Source organism: Neofelis nebulosa, chromosome 4 (genome assembly GCF_028018385.1).
Source record: "Neofelis nebulosa isolate mNeoNeb1 chromosome 4, mNeoNeb1.pri, whole genome shotgun sequence".
NCBI lineage: Eukaryota > Metazoa > Chordata > Mammalia > Carnivora > Felidae > Neofelis > Neofelis nebulosa.
In genome coordinates, this window is record NC_080785.1 from 109,499,307 (window position 1) to 109,515,595 (window position 16,289).

Genomic DNA, 16,289 nt, shown 5'->3' on the forward strand with positions numbered 1-16,289 from the left:
CAAGAGGAGGAAAAGCTTAAAGAAAAAAAGTATAAAAAAGGAGAGAAGAAGAAAAGATGGGGGCATAAAATAATAGAACAAGAGATGAGAGATAGAATATTCATCCCAAAATGAGAAGGGGAACAATGGAAGTGGCCTAGTTGGTTCTGAATTATTAGAGTAATGGATTTTTTTTTGTATTTGTTTGTTTGTTTTCCTCCCCTCAATTTCAATCTGGTTATGCCCTTTAGAGTAGTTTAAAATACTACCTCTGTCTTTGGAAAAGTGATTACTGAACCCACTTCCTTCACTGCTCTTCACCAGGAGCATGTGTGAGACCTTACTCCAAGTGGAGTCCCTACAGTGGCCATCAGAAATGGCAGAGTTCTCGGATCTGTACGTCTGGTGCTGGGGCAATTTCACAACAGGGTTTGGCTGACTTCCAAACAGGGTTTGCAACACGGGTCTCACTCTGCAGTAAATAAATGTGTGGCATTTGGAGTCTCCGCATTTATGGCTAGGTGGCTCCTCGAGTACAAGGTGGAGTCAATGGCTGGGCTTTACCTCAGGGGCAACCCTTTTGCTATGAACCTTGAAACCAACACATATAGAAAGACACGGCCATCACTTCAATTTCCAGTCTAAGCTTGATGTTCCCGTATCATACCTTGTCCTCCTTCTCTTAGTGTTTTGTAACTGCTTGTTGATTAGTGTTCTGGGGAAAAAAAAAAGACTCAGAATTGGAATGAAATGGCAAGGGCGTAAGTGTTTTCAAGTCCCCAAGAAGATCGTGGAAAATAGCCTTCCCCGCCATTGGGAGATGTTTTTGTTTTGATTTGTTTTGGTATGATTTAGTCATAGAATTAGTGGGACAGCTAGGTTCTTTTTATTTTTCTTATTTCAGCAACTGAATTCTGTAACAAACTCCTATGTATTTTGAATTATGTATGAATTCTTATGTTTTAACTTTTAAACTGTCAGGAAAATCCATTTTTATGAATGTGAAGAAGTGATAACTACATAGAAGAGGGAAGTTTGAACACTCATAACTCAGCAACACGTACACTGCTCTGACTTGCTCTTTTTTAGCACTTCACATTTGTGTTTTATTTTTCCCTCCTTCTATCAGCTCTGACGTTGATGTCATTCAAACATGAAGGTGAGAAGAGTACCAAATGTAAATTTATACCTAAATATAAATGTGCCATGGTGCAGGTCCTCTGAGAGGAGAAGCAATATCAATGAGGGAAACAAACAAACAGAAATAAAAGGGCTTACAATAAATAGACACAAAGCAGACAAACTAATGCATGTATATTAATTTCTTAAAAAATAAAGCTGGAGGAATTGCCCAGAAAATTGAAAAAAAGACATGAAAAGAATAGAATATATGAGAAAAGAAAAAGGATGATCCCAGGAGTTTCACCATTAGTGCTTAGAGAAAGGCCAACAAAATATATAAAAGGGAAAACAATTCCAAATAAATTCAACAAGAAAATCTCCAGAACCGAAAGGCACACATCATCAGATTAGAAAAGCTCACAGGTATCAAGCAAATGAATAAAATAAAACTAAGAACTACTTAAACCTATCAGAAAATCTAAAAACGGTAAAGAAAAGGAGGAAGTCCTAGAAGCTTTTGGCGTGAGGAAAACATTATCAAACATAACAAAATAGAATTCACCTGCCATCAGATTTCTTAATAAAAATGCGGGATGTTATAAAATAGGGAAGTAATGCCTTTAACCTCTGAAGGAAAGTATTTTCAATCCAGAATTCTATACTCAGGGAAATTATCAATAGAATGGGAAGTGAAAATAAATTAATTTTCAGGTGTACAAGTTCTTTAAATTTATCTCTTTAGATCCTCCTCTTAGGAAGCTACTGTGGGATGTGTATCAGAAAAACAAGAGAGAAAATGAAAAATGAGAAGGACATGAAATCTAGCTAAGGAAGAATCTGAACAGCACAGGAGACCTAAGAAAACCAGAGCAGGGGACAGACACCTGCAGAGTGAAGGTGTTCCAGAAAACAATCAAGGCCAAATAAAAAAAGGAATTCTGCTCAGTCAACTGAAAAATTTACCAATAGGCATTTGAAAGATCTGTTGGAATATTTGGAAAATGTAGTAATGATTCCAAATGAAACTGGGAAAATAGAGGGAGGAAAGGCAATGATTAATTAATTTCACAGGAAAAATGTAAGAGAAAAAAATGCTATCATACACACACACACACACACACACACACACTAGGTAATGTAATCCCTGACTTCCTGTCAAAAAAGTAATGTTTAATTTTTTTTGAGAGAGACAGAGAGAGTAAGCGGGGAGGGGCAGAAAGAGAGGGAGAGAGAGAATCCCAAGCAGGCTTCCCACTATCAGCATGAAGCCTAATCCAGGGCTTGAACTCATGAACCTGAGCCACCCAGGCGCCCCTAAAAACAATGTTAAACTATATTGGGAGAATGAGGGAAAGGGAAGAATGTGTGTGTGTGTGTGTGTGTGTGTGTGTGTGTGTGTGTGTCTACATGCTTATTTATGTGTGTGACTGAGGCAAGGTGGACTTAATTGCCATAACAAAAATAAAGTGATAATATCTGAAATTGAAGACTGAAGAAATAGTAATGCAAGTCAATTATTTTAGAATATTGAGATAAGTAGAAGGAATAGCCAGAAGAATTAAAACATTTTAGGGACAAGGTTGGGACATAGAAAAAGTGGAGGGGACTGCAATTTATATTAAAAAAAACTTTTAGAAAATATGTGACGTGAGGGGTGCCTGGATGCCTCCAGTTAAGCATTTGACTTCGGCTCACGATCTTGTTGTTCATGGTTTCGAGCCCTACATCGGGCTCTGTGCTGGCAGCTCAGAGCCTGGAGCCTGCTTCAGATTCAGTGTCTCCCTCTCCCCCTTTACCACTGTGCTATGTCTCTCTCTTTCTCAAAAATAAATAAAAGTATCTTTAAAAATTTTTAAAAAGGAAATATATGACTTGAAAGCATTTAATTCATTACTTTAAAATAAAAATAATTTTTAAAAGAAATAAACATAAACTACACCAGTTGTAATGTTTTAATCTACTAATATGAATGTAGGTTTTTTTTTTTTATGCTATCAATACCACTCAAGATTGTGAGACAAAACATGGTGCATGGGCTTAAGAAAATGATCCTACAGGGCACTTGGGTGGCTCAGTTGGTTAAGCATTCATCTTCAGCTCAGGTCATGATCTCACTGTTCATGAGTTTGAGCCCCGAAATGGGCTTTCTGCTGTCAGCGCAGAGCCCGCTTTGGATCCTCTGTCCCTCTCTCTCTCTCTCTGCCCCTCCCCAACTTGCCCTCTCTCTCTCTCAAAAATAAACAAAACTAACATTTAAAAAAATATAAAGAAAGAAAATGATCCTGATTTACACCTTGATTTCCTGTAAATGAGTTTAAAAAAAAAACAACAAGGTAGAAGTTTGTTCTATCACAAGGAATTGGGTAAAGGATTTACAGGATTTGCAGGTATGACATCTGCCCAGAGGTTGCGTATTATTCAGATTTTGATGAATTTTTGAGAGATATTAATTAAATTGATGAATAATCCTAACTAAGGTGATTAAAATCCAAACATTCATTGATGTATTGTAATTCATAATATCAAACCAGCCCTGAGATAAACTCTGTGTGTGTGTGTACGTGGTGGAGGGGCAGACACGATGACAAGAATCACATAACTTTCCTGTACCCCAAGGATTACTATTGATGCTTCTGATCCCGAGGGCTTACAGATGAACTGTGTTCCACTCCAAGGCCTTCTTTACTTTTGGGTAACACGTTATCAGAGGAAACTCTCTCTTTGTGCCATTAAATCGGTCCAGTGGCTCTGTCTTTTGAGGTTTTACCAGTTACACTGACAGCATTTCTGCATTGTTTCTAGTTTCTTTCCCTTTGTTCTCAGCCTCAGTGGTACATGGTTTGTTCAGTTCCCCTCCAGCCTATTTCTCTGCTTATTGCTCAGAGCAGCAGCCACAGGGGTGAGGCCCCCCCCACATCAGTAGACAAAGAGCCTAATTTAAATCCTCTCTCATGATTCAGAGTTCAGCTTTGAACCCACTTCTTCATCACAACACGGACCACTTCATCTGTCTCACAAGATTTCTTCTTAATTCTTTTGTTAAGTGCCTTTATTTAGTTATTTTGATTGTGTTAGCATTCCCATGTGTTTGATTATGCTGTAACCTTGCAATTATGATTTTTTTTCTTTTAGTGCACCACATGCTATGGCACGAAGAAAATGGTTGCTGAGTGTCAAGTGTTCTGGAACTATTTAGAGGTCAATGGCCCTCTAAAATACAGCACCTGTAATCCTGGTTTGCAAGACAGATGTGCTTTAAAACAAAGTACACTCATAAATGGTCTCTGTAGGGATAGCTTATTTTATGCTATGGAAAAGGGAAGGTACTAGAATGTTGAAGATTGCATAACAGGTACCCAGTTTCCTTTGGGATCGAGGGGAAATGCAGAATCAGTTAACTACTCATTACTATGCTTAGAAAAAAGCAGTATTAGCTTTAATCAAAATCATATAACCAACCTTCTTTTTACAGAATACCTAGTCCAAGGGCCAGCCAGTGTTTTGTTTCCCTAGTACAAGCCTCCAGTGCTTGCTGACTGATGGGATAGTGACAATTACCAGTAATAAGTTAATTCAATTCCATCCAATTCAATCAGTAATCGTGTACCAATTACATTGTGCAAGTACACTACTTGCAATACAGTTTTCCTACGACTCAGTTCCTGTCCTGGAAGAGTCACAGTCTAGTAGGAGAAATAAACATATGATTAATTAAGCATACCAGTAGGAAAGAAAACACCACGACGACCATAGCGGCAACTTTCTATATCTGGAGTTAATGCGCTCACAAATGTATACACAAAAGTTTAAAGCACTTCTTAATTTTGAAACATTTTTAAATACCTTTTCTACTCATGCATCTCTCTTTAACCACTATCTAGTGATTTTGAATTCCTCCAGTGATTTTGAATACTCTTCTGGAAACAGGAGTATTGGTGCATTTGTGTGAATATCTTCTGGAGTAAAACTTGATGGGACAAGGTGCTAGATCTCCACTCAGGAGTTTCCATTAACTAAAAAGCACTGAGCTTCAAAATCTAATCCAGGATATTCCCCCATTCTTCCAGAGTTGTCCTTGTCCAGAAAAGCATCATCACATTTCTATCTTCTTGAACATCAGCATTGACAAGAGTGGCCTATGATGCAATTATGTTGGTCCCTGAGTGCCACAGGGTAAACCTCTCCAAAGCCAGTTAAATTAATCAAGAAGGCGAAATGTTAATATGTCAATATGGTGACTAAGCAGGGGAAATTCGTACCCTGAGCATCATCCCGTCTGCAAAACTGGGTCTGATACATGGAATAGCGATATGAAACGTGACTTGATTTGAGAGTAATGTTGGATGATGTGTCATAGCCTGATCAAGTCAGCAATTAAATATAATCAAAAGAGAGAGTTGTTTAAAAATGTTACTCTACTTCACTTTGGTGGAATACAATTCTACAGAACACATTCAGAATTAAGAGGCGTGTATTTAGCTTAATTAAATATTTAATCACATGTCATCTACCTATTATTTCCACTCTCCAAGTTTCCATAACACCCAGAAGAGTTGGCTAATTTTTAACATTTCTGTTGACTTTCTCCAAATTGAACACTATTGTTTTATGCTTCTATCCACCTTGTGGTTGTCACAAAATCTCTTCCTCTCATTACCTTCAGTTTTGCTGGGGAAACCAAGTGGAATTAGCAATCAATCACAGCATTTAGCAGCTCAGCTGGCCTGAATGAAAAGCTCAGGACACATCCAGGTGAAAAATGAAATTGCTTTGCCTTGTTGCAATCCTCACATATTTCTACTCCACTCCCTATAACCATTTCTTACTCTTAATCAGAAGGAAAAATGCAAGCAGATACATTATGTAAGACAGTGGACTAAAGACCTGGCCCCAGGTAGAGGCCATTTAATTAAAAGGTGTAAGATGAATAGGCTGTAAAATTCAGCTAGTCCCATATAAAAAGTGTTGGCTTAGCAGAACTGAATGATGATCCAAGTTAACACATGTGAATTTGTGGAAAAGAGAAAAAGAGCTTTGAAATCTTATTAGCTTTGCTTTTACTTTCGTTATGCTTCACATTCAAGATTACAGGCTAAGGAAAAAAATTTTTTTAACTGAAGAAAGGAAGGAAGAATGGAAAGGACAGATGGAAGGAAGAAGGACAGCAGTCATAAGTATGTAGTTGCAGATTACAATCAAAGAATATTATTATGTTTTGTTTGTTTAGTATTAAGTGCCCATCAGCATATATCTTCATAATTTTCAAACTGTTTCAATAGTAATTAGGAACAACAAATGTCTGGACTGTGGCTTCAAAATAGCTTATCCCAGATTTACGATAACAAAGAGGAATTTTGCAATGTTTGCTAGGGGGCACTGTGAGGCCATCTTCGCCTTGTTTGTTCCTTTGAGTTGTTAGTGGTTGGTCCATTTTAATTATCTGTGTTTCTGTGAGACATGAAGTATTACATTGTTAATTATGGAGTTTTCAGCCTCATAATGGTTTTTGTCTAACTACTTTGACTCCAGGTATTTCCTGTGCCCTTCAAAATTTATGTTTTCTGGTGGGATTTGGATAAATTGAAAACACTAGATTATAGTGGGGCTTCATCTGGGAAATGTAACCGAATCCCGCCTCCACTATGAAGAGTGACATTCGGGGTGCCTGAGTGTCTCAGTAGGTTAAGCGTCCAACTTCAGCTCAGGTTATGTTCTCATGGTTGGTGTGTTCCAGCCCCGTGTTGGGTTCTGTGCTGACAGCTCACAGCCTGGAATCTGCTTCAGATTCTGTGCCTCCCTCTCTCTCTGGCCCTCCCCTGCTCATGCTCTGTTTCTCTCTCTCTTTCTTGGTCTCAAAAATAAGTAAACAAAAAAAAAAAAAGAAAAGAAAAGAAAAAGAAAAGTGACATTTGTTTTCCTCTAAAGTCGCCAGGTCTAAGCACATCACAGAGTTTGGTGTTGAACATCTGAATCTTGGGACTTATACACTGAAAAGTATTCCTTCTATTCTGATATAAACATAATAGATTTTTGAAAACAAGATGCTATCCTCTCTATCATCAGCAGGGCCTGGGTTCACCGACCACAATGCAGTTAAATAATAAGAATATTCATAAGCACCTGGGGGACTCTTGATTTGGAGATTTTAATTTTCTAAGGGAAACAAAAATAGTTTCTGAGGCACTGCTGCTCCGACCTCAGAGCACCATAACTGAGCCAATTTAGGTTCTTCTGAGTCCATTTGTCCACAGCAGAGTTCTCCTAACTAAAATGTATTTGGTATTTTCATGGTCCAGGTAAGGCCACTCAACAGTTGAATTCTTTCATTCAAATTCTCAGAAATTAAGAGAACAATTTTAGTGTAAATGCTCCAACAAGAAGCAGACACAGAACACTCACAAGGTCAGCAGAAAATGGAGAATTCGTAGCTTGAACATCTCTAGCAATTTCAGACATGAGTAGTCTAAGCTTAATTTATAGGGGGTTAAATCAATCATTTGCTTGCGAGTTCGAGTAGCAGTCAATAGATTTTGCAAGGCAAAGGGCCACCCAGATGGCATATATTTGTAAATCAGTCCTTCCCAAAACTTGAAACTAAAACTCATTTCATTTCTATGAGGCCCAGTTCTTAGGGTGGGCCCTCTGTGGTGACCAACAGACATGTCTCCAAGGTATAATGGAAACTTCTCTATCCATCACATTCAATTATTTGGGTGGGCAACTGTTACCAACTCAATACCTATTTCTCATTTACTTCCTTACTAACACAGTACCAATTTTATTGGGTGTGGCGATTGTCCAGCTAAAAACCCTTTTCCCAACCTTCCTTGTAGCTAACATTTCCCATGTGAAACAGTTCTGACCCACGAATTTGAAAGAAAATTTTGTTGGGTGCTTCCAATGAGACATTTAAAATGGGACAAACTTGGCTGGCTTGTCTGTTATCCTTTCATCTTTTCCACGCTCCTTTATTTCTGGAATATAGATTCAATGATGATACAGAGTAGGAACCATCTTGTGACCCATGTGGGCTGGATGAGCACCATGGCAGAAGGTGCTTCCCGACAGCCTGTGCCAACACTGGACTCCCTAACTCACTCTTGACTTCTCATTACCTGATAAATAACACCTCTACCTCATACAAGCCACTGATATTTCAGATATCTCTTTAATGAGGCTGACCTAAGTTCTTATCTGGTACGTACACCCTATAGCAAAAAAAAAAAAATATATATATATATATATATATATATATATATATATATATATGAGCAATTGACGAATGAACAGCAAACTTTAAATTTCTTCAGTTTCTTATTTTATTTTGAAAAATTCAAACATTTTATTTTTTATACCATAATATACCTAAAGTAAAATCGATGACCTGGGGGAGGGGGGTGAAGGCGCCTGGGTGGCTTCAGTCAGTTAAGCAACTGACTTCAGCTCAGGTCATGATCTTGTGGTCCTCAAGTTTGAGCCCCATGTCAGGCTCTGTGTTGACATCTCAAAGCCTGGCATCTGCTTCGGATTCTATGCCTCCCTCTCTGCCCCTCCACCACTCACACTGTCTCTTTCAAAAATGAATAAATGTTAATTTTTTTTTTAAATTGATGATTCAGGTAATGTGGCATTTATCCTCTGCCTTCTGATAGCACATCATGTCACTGTGTATCCAATACGGAAGATACAACATTGGAATAAAGTCCAGGAAGTTTGCAACAACACGTATCCCATGAAAATGCCATCAGTAGGTTAAGCTTTCATGTTCTCATATCTAAAATGGGAATAAAATATTTAAAACATCTCATTGTGAAAAAGAATACATAAGATGAAGCTAAATCCCCTAACACTATGAATGGAAATCTCTGCCCACATTTCTATTGAATGAAAGACTGAAGAATAAAATAAAAAAAGTTCAGTTATCTGAAAGGTAACTTTATCTGAAAGGTAACTTTAACACTAATGAGAAAATCTAAAGTGGAAATGGAGCAGTTCAAATCGAAGTGTCTCAAACAAGGTAGATAGACTATATGGAGTAGACCACACCAACTGGACTTGTGTTAAGATCCAGGAGCATTCTAAATTCAAAAAAAAACAACATGAAGAGCAAAGTCATGTACAGAGATATCCTCTAAACTCATAAAAATTAAAAATGACTATATAAGCCTATACTTATCAATACAGATTAAATATCTTTTTGACAAATCAAGCCTGAAATCCTTAGCTATCAAACAGTTGGCAAGTTCCATTTGTAGGGCTTCATAAGTCACCTACTGCCAAAATACAGAGATTGCCTGTGTTTCAGACCTAGAAAAGGCATAGCATATGATTGATTTGCAAAGAAAAATACTCTAGGATATTTCATAAATGAAGAAATTAATCATGTTTTGACTTAGGCCTAGATTTGATGTGGTGGAAAACAAAAAACAAAAACAAAAGGCCAATGTAACACAACACAAAGGAATATACAAAAGATATTAAAATCCATTGGACAATGAATTTATATAGTATCTGAGGAGTCATGAAGTTGTATAGAGAAAACATCTTCTATATTCATTAAAGCTGCTGAAATGGAAACTTGACTTTGGATTGACTATCCCTTTCTGATTAAAAGGAAGGTGGTTTAGAGGCCATGGGGTTTAATTAAAAAATGGCACTGGATTGAAAGTGAAGATCACGGCTCTAATCCCAGCTCAATCTTTAACATATGACCTTAAAAAGGTACTGTCTCTAGGTCTTGGTTTATTCAACAGAAAATGAAGGTAATAATAGCTACACTACAGGTCTGCAGTGGAGACTGAATCAGATAATATACGTAGAAGTTTGCTAGCAGAGGACTTAACCTTATAGAAAATATTTCAAAAACATTCCTTTCTTGACTTCAGTGAGTTAGTGTCGTGCCTGATGGGGTGCAGTAGAGTCAGTATTTTTACTGAGCAAACCCAGTTGCAGAGTATACTCCAATCTGTCCATCGCACTGCACAAAGGGAACAGAGATGGAGGGAGGGTTATAAATCTGGCTACTGGGGCGCAGTAACCCACAGCCACTGCATATCATGAAAAGGTTATTATGGGTTCACACTTTTTGGGGGGCAAGTGTCTCTAAGGAGTCTTATCAAGTGAATTGGGCAGGGTGGCCAGAGATTCTAGGAAATATTCAAGGTCAAGACTACTAGGAATATGGTTCTAGGTGACAAGTGCCTTCAGAAGAGAACCAATCCAGTTACTGAGAAGCTGGTGAAAATACTGAGCAGGCTTGTAAGAAAGAGCAGGACAGAGGATCAGAAGAGGATTCCTTTCCCAGAAGGCCAGGGACATGACAAGCTCAAATTTACAATCCTTAGTTCCAAGGTTTCTGTATTTGTCATTTTAATAGATTCTGCCAACTTTACCTCCTTGGGAATTTCACAAATTCACACTTCTATCAACAATTTGCAAATCACAGGTGTGTTCTCAAACTTTTTGAGTTTTCCTGATGTGGCAGTGAAAACTCTGTATGTTGTGGTACCCTGTTTGTCTGTCTAAAGGTATCATAAGTTGGGTCTTACTTTCTCCCACTTTTATATCCTGGTGGATCATACCTAGGAATTTTTGACAAATGTTAAGTTCAGCATTACTCCATGAGAACAAGTAGCCAAGGAAAGAAAGCATGCACTCTTATATCCAAACAAGCCTGACATCAAAACTCATTTACCCAATTACTTAGCCGTAGACCTTTAGGAATTTATTTCATTTTTCAGCTATAATTTCCTCCTTTGTAAGTGGCATTATTGAATCGTGGGATTTACTGAAAATCTTATAAAGCACCTGTCATTTATCATGCATATAAGGTCCAATTTTTAAAAATTTAAATGTTTTTAAAAGTATTAAATTGTGATTGGGTGAATGTGTGTGTATATTTGTGTGTCATTTCATGCTAAAATGCTTTTTATCCTATTTGTGCATTCTTTTGGAGGTAAGATATCTAAATTCATTAATACAGAACAAGTTATGCCCTGGACATTTTAGATAAGCAATGTGAAATGCATTTACTGATAATGTGTAATTAAATCAGTAAGTTAGATTGTTATGCCAGTAAACTTGGTTTCCTTTAGGGTTTCATAATAGGTCCTAATTCCAACTTCTTTCGCAATAACTTTGCCTAAGTGTTTGAAAATGGTACACGAGAATAGAATTTCTAGTGGTGGCAGTTTTACACACTCTCAGTCCTTTCTCTCCAAACTTAGTACATCATTGGATACAAGACTGATAAAAGAGGTCTCATTCCTGTTATCTGTTACTTCCCATTATGTAAGACAATTGAATTTCCATTCTCAGTTTTTGGGAGATTTGCACATTTCCAACTGCTAGGAAATTTAGCCCTAATCCTTCTAGTCAAAGTAGAAAAAAAAATCTACATCCGAACTTAATCTTATGCCATGCCTTCCACAAAGTTTACTTAATTTCCCAGTACCCTTTGAGTCTATTTTGAGTCTCTTTTACCTCCTAGTACTAACCAAAAATCGTAATTCTATATATGTGTGTATATTTCCTTTTAAAGATTGCCTTTTCACCACTAAAACACAAGTACCATGTAGTTAGGGATCATGTTTGTTTTATTCACCGCCTTACACTGCCATACAATTCCAAAAATTGTATTCAGCCTGTAGTGGCTATTAAAACATATTTATTGAACGAATAAATACATTCCCATGCCTTCAGATATCTTTATGCCCCTCTTAGGAACAGATTACTAATCACATCATGGTTTAGTTCAAAGTCCTTCTACATGGTCTCTCTTTTTCTTTTTAAACTGTATCTTCCTAAAACCTAGCAATTTTTATTTCTTCTCTCTGGGCTGATATGATTCTCTGAGTTTCATTTTTCCATGTTAGATAGTTTCCAAATTAATTAAAAAGCAATGAAACAAAATATTTGTAGTCTCAAAAGCATGAGCATATAACGCTTTTATTTTTGCACTATAGCTATTGGTAAAAATATAAGACTATGTTTCAGTTCAATAAGTTTCTCTGACTGTCTGGTAAACGCGGCAATTATTTTTTGGCACTTCCTGACATATACCGAGAGAATAGAGCTTAAGAGCCTATCTTTGTCTCGTAGGATATAAAAATCAGTATGACAACTGTCAACTCTCCAAAAGACCAGGAGAAAATTCTGTTAATCCAACAAAGCTAAGTTTATTACTGTAATAAAGGAAACTACAACTTTCACAGAGTCTTTGTGGCACTTCAGAAGGGGAAAATCTGGGAGGTGGGTAATATTTGTATACTTTTAGGTTATGAAAGGGGGAATTTTAAGTTGGGTCTTACCAGCAGGGGAACTGGTTGGGACTGGGCAGAGTTTATGAAATGACTATTTTCGATTGGCATGCACAGAGAAGTGAGGGTCTTGAAGTGGGTATGATGAGTAAGCTGTTAGTCTCTGTAAGTAAGCTATTCTTGTTTGTTTATAGTCCTATCTCCCAGGAGCAAGTATTTCCTGGAGCAAGTACCTAAGTTTACTTTGCTTATTCTCGATATTATTTAATGGAGTCAGAGGAAGTATGCCTAGCCCCAGTATTGTTTAACACAGGAATAGATGCGATGCCTGGGTGGCTCAGTTGGTTAAGTGACCAACTCTTGATTTTGACTCAGGTCACGATCTCATGATTTGTGGGATCAAGTGCCATGTGGGGCTCTGTGCTGTCATCATGGAACCTGCTTGGGATTCTCTCTCCCTTTCTCTTTGCCCTCCTCCCAACTCATGGGCACCAACTCTCTCTCTCTCTCTCTCTCTCTCTCCCTCTCTCTCTCTCTCTCTCTCTCTCTTTCAAAATAAATAAATAAACGTTTTTTAAAAACCACACAGGAAGAGAAAATCATTTTGTTATCACGTTTCAGCCCTTTCTTGATTCATCAGTGTTAGCTGAGAAAGACTCTATTATCATCTGAACACAGGATAAATCTGTATCTGTATATTTTTTATGGTCATGGTTGTGTATAATGTTTCTGTCAATAATCATTTCAACTTAAGTTTCAGACTTTCTTCTATATTTGTTGGAAGATAATTTATCGTATTGTTTGCTAGAACTATAGCTGTGAAACAACATTTAAGACTGGAGATTATTATACATCTGGGTGCTGTGACACAAATACTAATCTCAATGATTATTATCAGGACTGTAGGCCACTTCTAGGCCAGCCATAAAGAGTCCTCAAATGAAATCTTGAGAATAGATCAAATCCCACATCTAAATGGTGCACAAAACCATACAAGGGGTTGTTAGCTACATTTATGAATCTTTTATTCCTTAAATGTTCTTAGATGCAAGACAGATATTCCTCAAATATTAAAGATACAAGAGAGATCTTTTTCTTGGGGGGCTGGATGGCTCATTTGGTTAAGCGTCAAGTGTCTGACTTCAGCTCAGGTCATGATCTTGCAGTTCATGGGTTCAAGCCCCAGTGTTGGGCTCTGTGCTGACAGCTCAGAGCCTGGAGCCTGTTTGAGATTCTGTGTCTCCTTCTCTCTCTGCCCCTCTCCCACACACGCTCTGTCTCACTCTGTCTCTCTCTCTCTCTCTCAAAAATAAATAAACATTAAAAAAATTAAAAGAAGATCTTTTTCTTGATCATCAATTCTTGAATCCTCAAATTTAGCTGCTTTTCTACCTTTTCTGTAGCTTCATTATGTACTATACATATTACTTTAGCACTCTCTGGAGCAGTCCCATGTACAAAATAGCAGATTTCCTCTTCTTTTTCCTGAATGTAATGCACTGTGGAATCATTAACATTGAACACATGGTAAACACCACTGTAACTAAGCCTGAGTGAAGCCTATCTAACACATATTTTCTAATAAGGCACATCACGGCCTTCTTGTGCTAAGGGATACTAAACAGAACTCTAGAACTACACTTGAAGAGAGTTTAAAATGGCAAAATCACAACAAAAACACAAAACTGCAAAAGGCTTGGCATTAAATATACATCAAAAAGGACACTGTTTACGGTATGAACACTTAAACAATAAGGCAGCATGTTGCCTTCAGTGACTTCGGAATGTGTTTAAGAATGTGTGTGAGGGGCACTTGGGTGGCTAAGTCGGTTAAGCATCCAACTTGAGCTCAGGTCATGATCTCGCGGTTTGTGGTTCAAGCCCTGCTTCAGGGTCTGTGCTGATGGCTCAGAGCCTGGTGCCTGCTTCAAGTTCTGAGTCTCCCTCTCTCTCTGCCCCTCCCCCGCTCATGCTCTGTCTCTGTCTCTCAATATTAAATAAACATTAAAAACAAAAAAGACTGTGTGTGAGAACGTGTACGTCAGGTGCCTCAAATCTGTCATTGCTCGGCACATGTTGGTGAATGACTGAATATTGCCATGGATATTAATTTGGGGGATTACAAATAAATTTTAGCGAGTAGCCAATTTCACAAATACAGAATCCATGAATAATGAGGATGAACTGTATGTTAGTGTGTTTAGTTGGATGCTCCATTTTTCCAGGGCTCTTGTTACTTTTTCCTCATTCTTTTTTTCTTTCTGCTCTCAGATTGGATGATCCTTACTAATCTAGCTTCATGGTTACTGATTTGTTCTTCTCTCCACTCCTGTATACTCTTGAGCCCCTCAAGCACATTTTGTAATTTGGTCATTAGACTTCCGAACTCCAGAATTTCCTTTTGGTTCATTTTATAACTTTTATTTTTCATTAATATTCTCTAATAGATGAGACGTTAGCATCATACCTTCCTCTAATTCTTTAAGCCTGGATTCCTTTAGTTCTTTGAACATATTTATAATAGCTACTGTCTGCTAAGCACAACATTAAGGCTCCACTAAAGGCAGTTTCTGTTGCTTACCCTTTTAAATCCTGAGTGTAGGTTACACCTTCTTGTTTATTTGCTTGTCTCATAATTCACCTTTTTTTTTGCTCAAAACTAGATATTTTGGTAATATATTGTAGAAACTCTGATACTGTCACCCTACCTCCAGGGCTGTCGTTGTTCGCTTACTTGTTTATTTTTGGGGGTACATGACTGAACTAGTTGAGTGAAAACTATTTTTCCCAAAATGTGCCACCTCTGACGTTGCTTCTCAGAGAGTGCAACTGTGGCCATGTACACAGGTACCCTAACTTCTACTCCACTGGCTTGACAATAGTTTTATTTTGACTGTCTCTTTCCATGAATGCCCTCTTAAGCTACTGGCTCTGTCTGCCTATATTGGTATCAGACCCAGCAGTTAGTCTACGCTCATTTCTAGCTGATTGCGCTATTGTTTTTGGCAACCCGCTGATAAATAAATGACTCTGAAGTCTGACCCAATCCTATCTGAACAAAAATGGTCTGACTCCTGTTTGTAGGAAGAGACTTTGAGGCTAAACCTTAAGGCTTCCTTCAATCCCAGGAGAGCCCTTCTTTGCTGCTTCTTTCTTCAGTTATTTCTGTTAACCTTCTAGCTGTTTTCTTTTCTCTTACTGCTGTTACAGAGTCACAAGCCCCCTACTAATTGCCCACTGTCAAAATCTCCACTGTTTTCTATCATGCTCTTACACTTGAACTTCTCCACACTCTGTCCCATATGAAGTGCGTCTTTTAGGGAGAACTATGGAGAGTTTGTCCGTATGACCTTCCTTTTCCCCCTGGGAAGAACATGGATGCTAGTGCTCCAGAGGTGGGATGAGGACAGTAACCCATTTCACTTACAGGGACATCCATGTTCTATGAACAGAGTTGTAGGCAAAGAAAGCCTCTGGTCTTCCTGGCTTTCTTCTCTTATCATGTAATTTTTGCTATGCACATGAAATGGGTCAAGAATGATTAGGACCCAGTATTCACAGCCTCTCATGCCTAGTAGAGAACTTCCTATGACAAGGGACTGGGGGAGAAAGAGGACCCATAACTTCTGTGTCAGTTTTGGCTGGAATAGAGCTTCTGCAACATGGAGCTGGGAGAGGCAGGGATGAGAAATACTGGTAGCCTGCCCCTCTTGGGGAGATGCCCTAACACTACACTTGGAGCTGTAGTGAAAGAGCTCCCCATTCTCTTAGCTTCACATGCTTAGAGTAGAGCTTCCATCATTCTGACCTGGAGAGATAAAGGGAGAAAGTCATGGCTCAAATTTACTGACTATTTCTGTTCTTGCTGCCAAGATTTAGCTTTTGTTGAATAAATATTTCTCCACTTACTGAATGGCTTTCGGGGGATTT

General features: G+C 38.1%; 1 long non-coding RNA gene across 1 annotated transcript; it reads left to right on the plus strand.

The window, feature by feature from the left end:
- Positions 1–4,233: 4,233 nt before the first annotated feature.
- Positions 4,234–5,611, plus strand: LOC131509702 (uncharacterized). The gene is made up of 2 exons (XR_009260657.1): positions 4,234–4,453; positions 5,169–5,611. It is a non-coding gene; the product is annotated as an uncharacterized LOC131509702 (long non-coding RNA).
- The last annotated feature ends 10,678 nt before the right edge of the window (positions 5,612–16,289 follow it).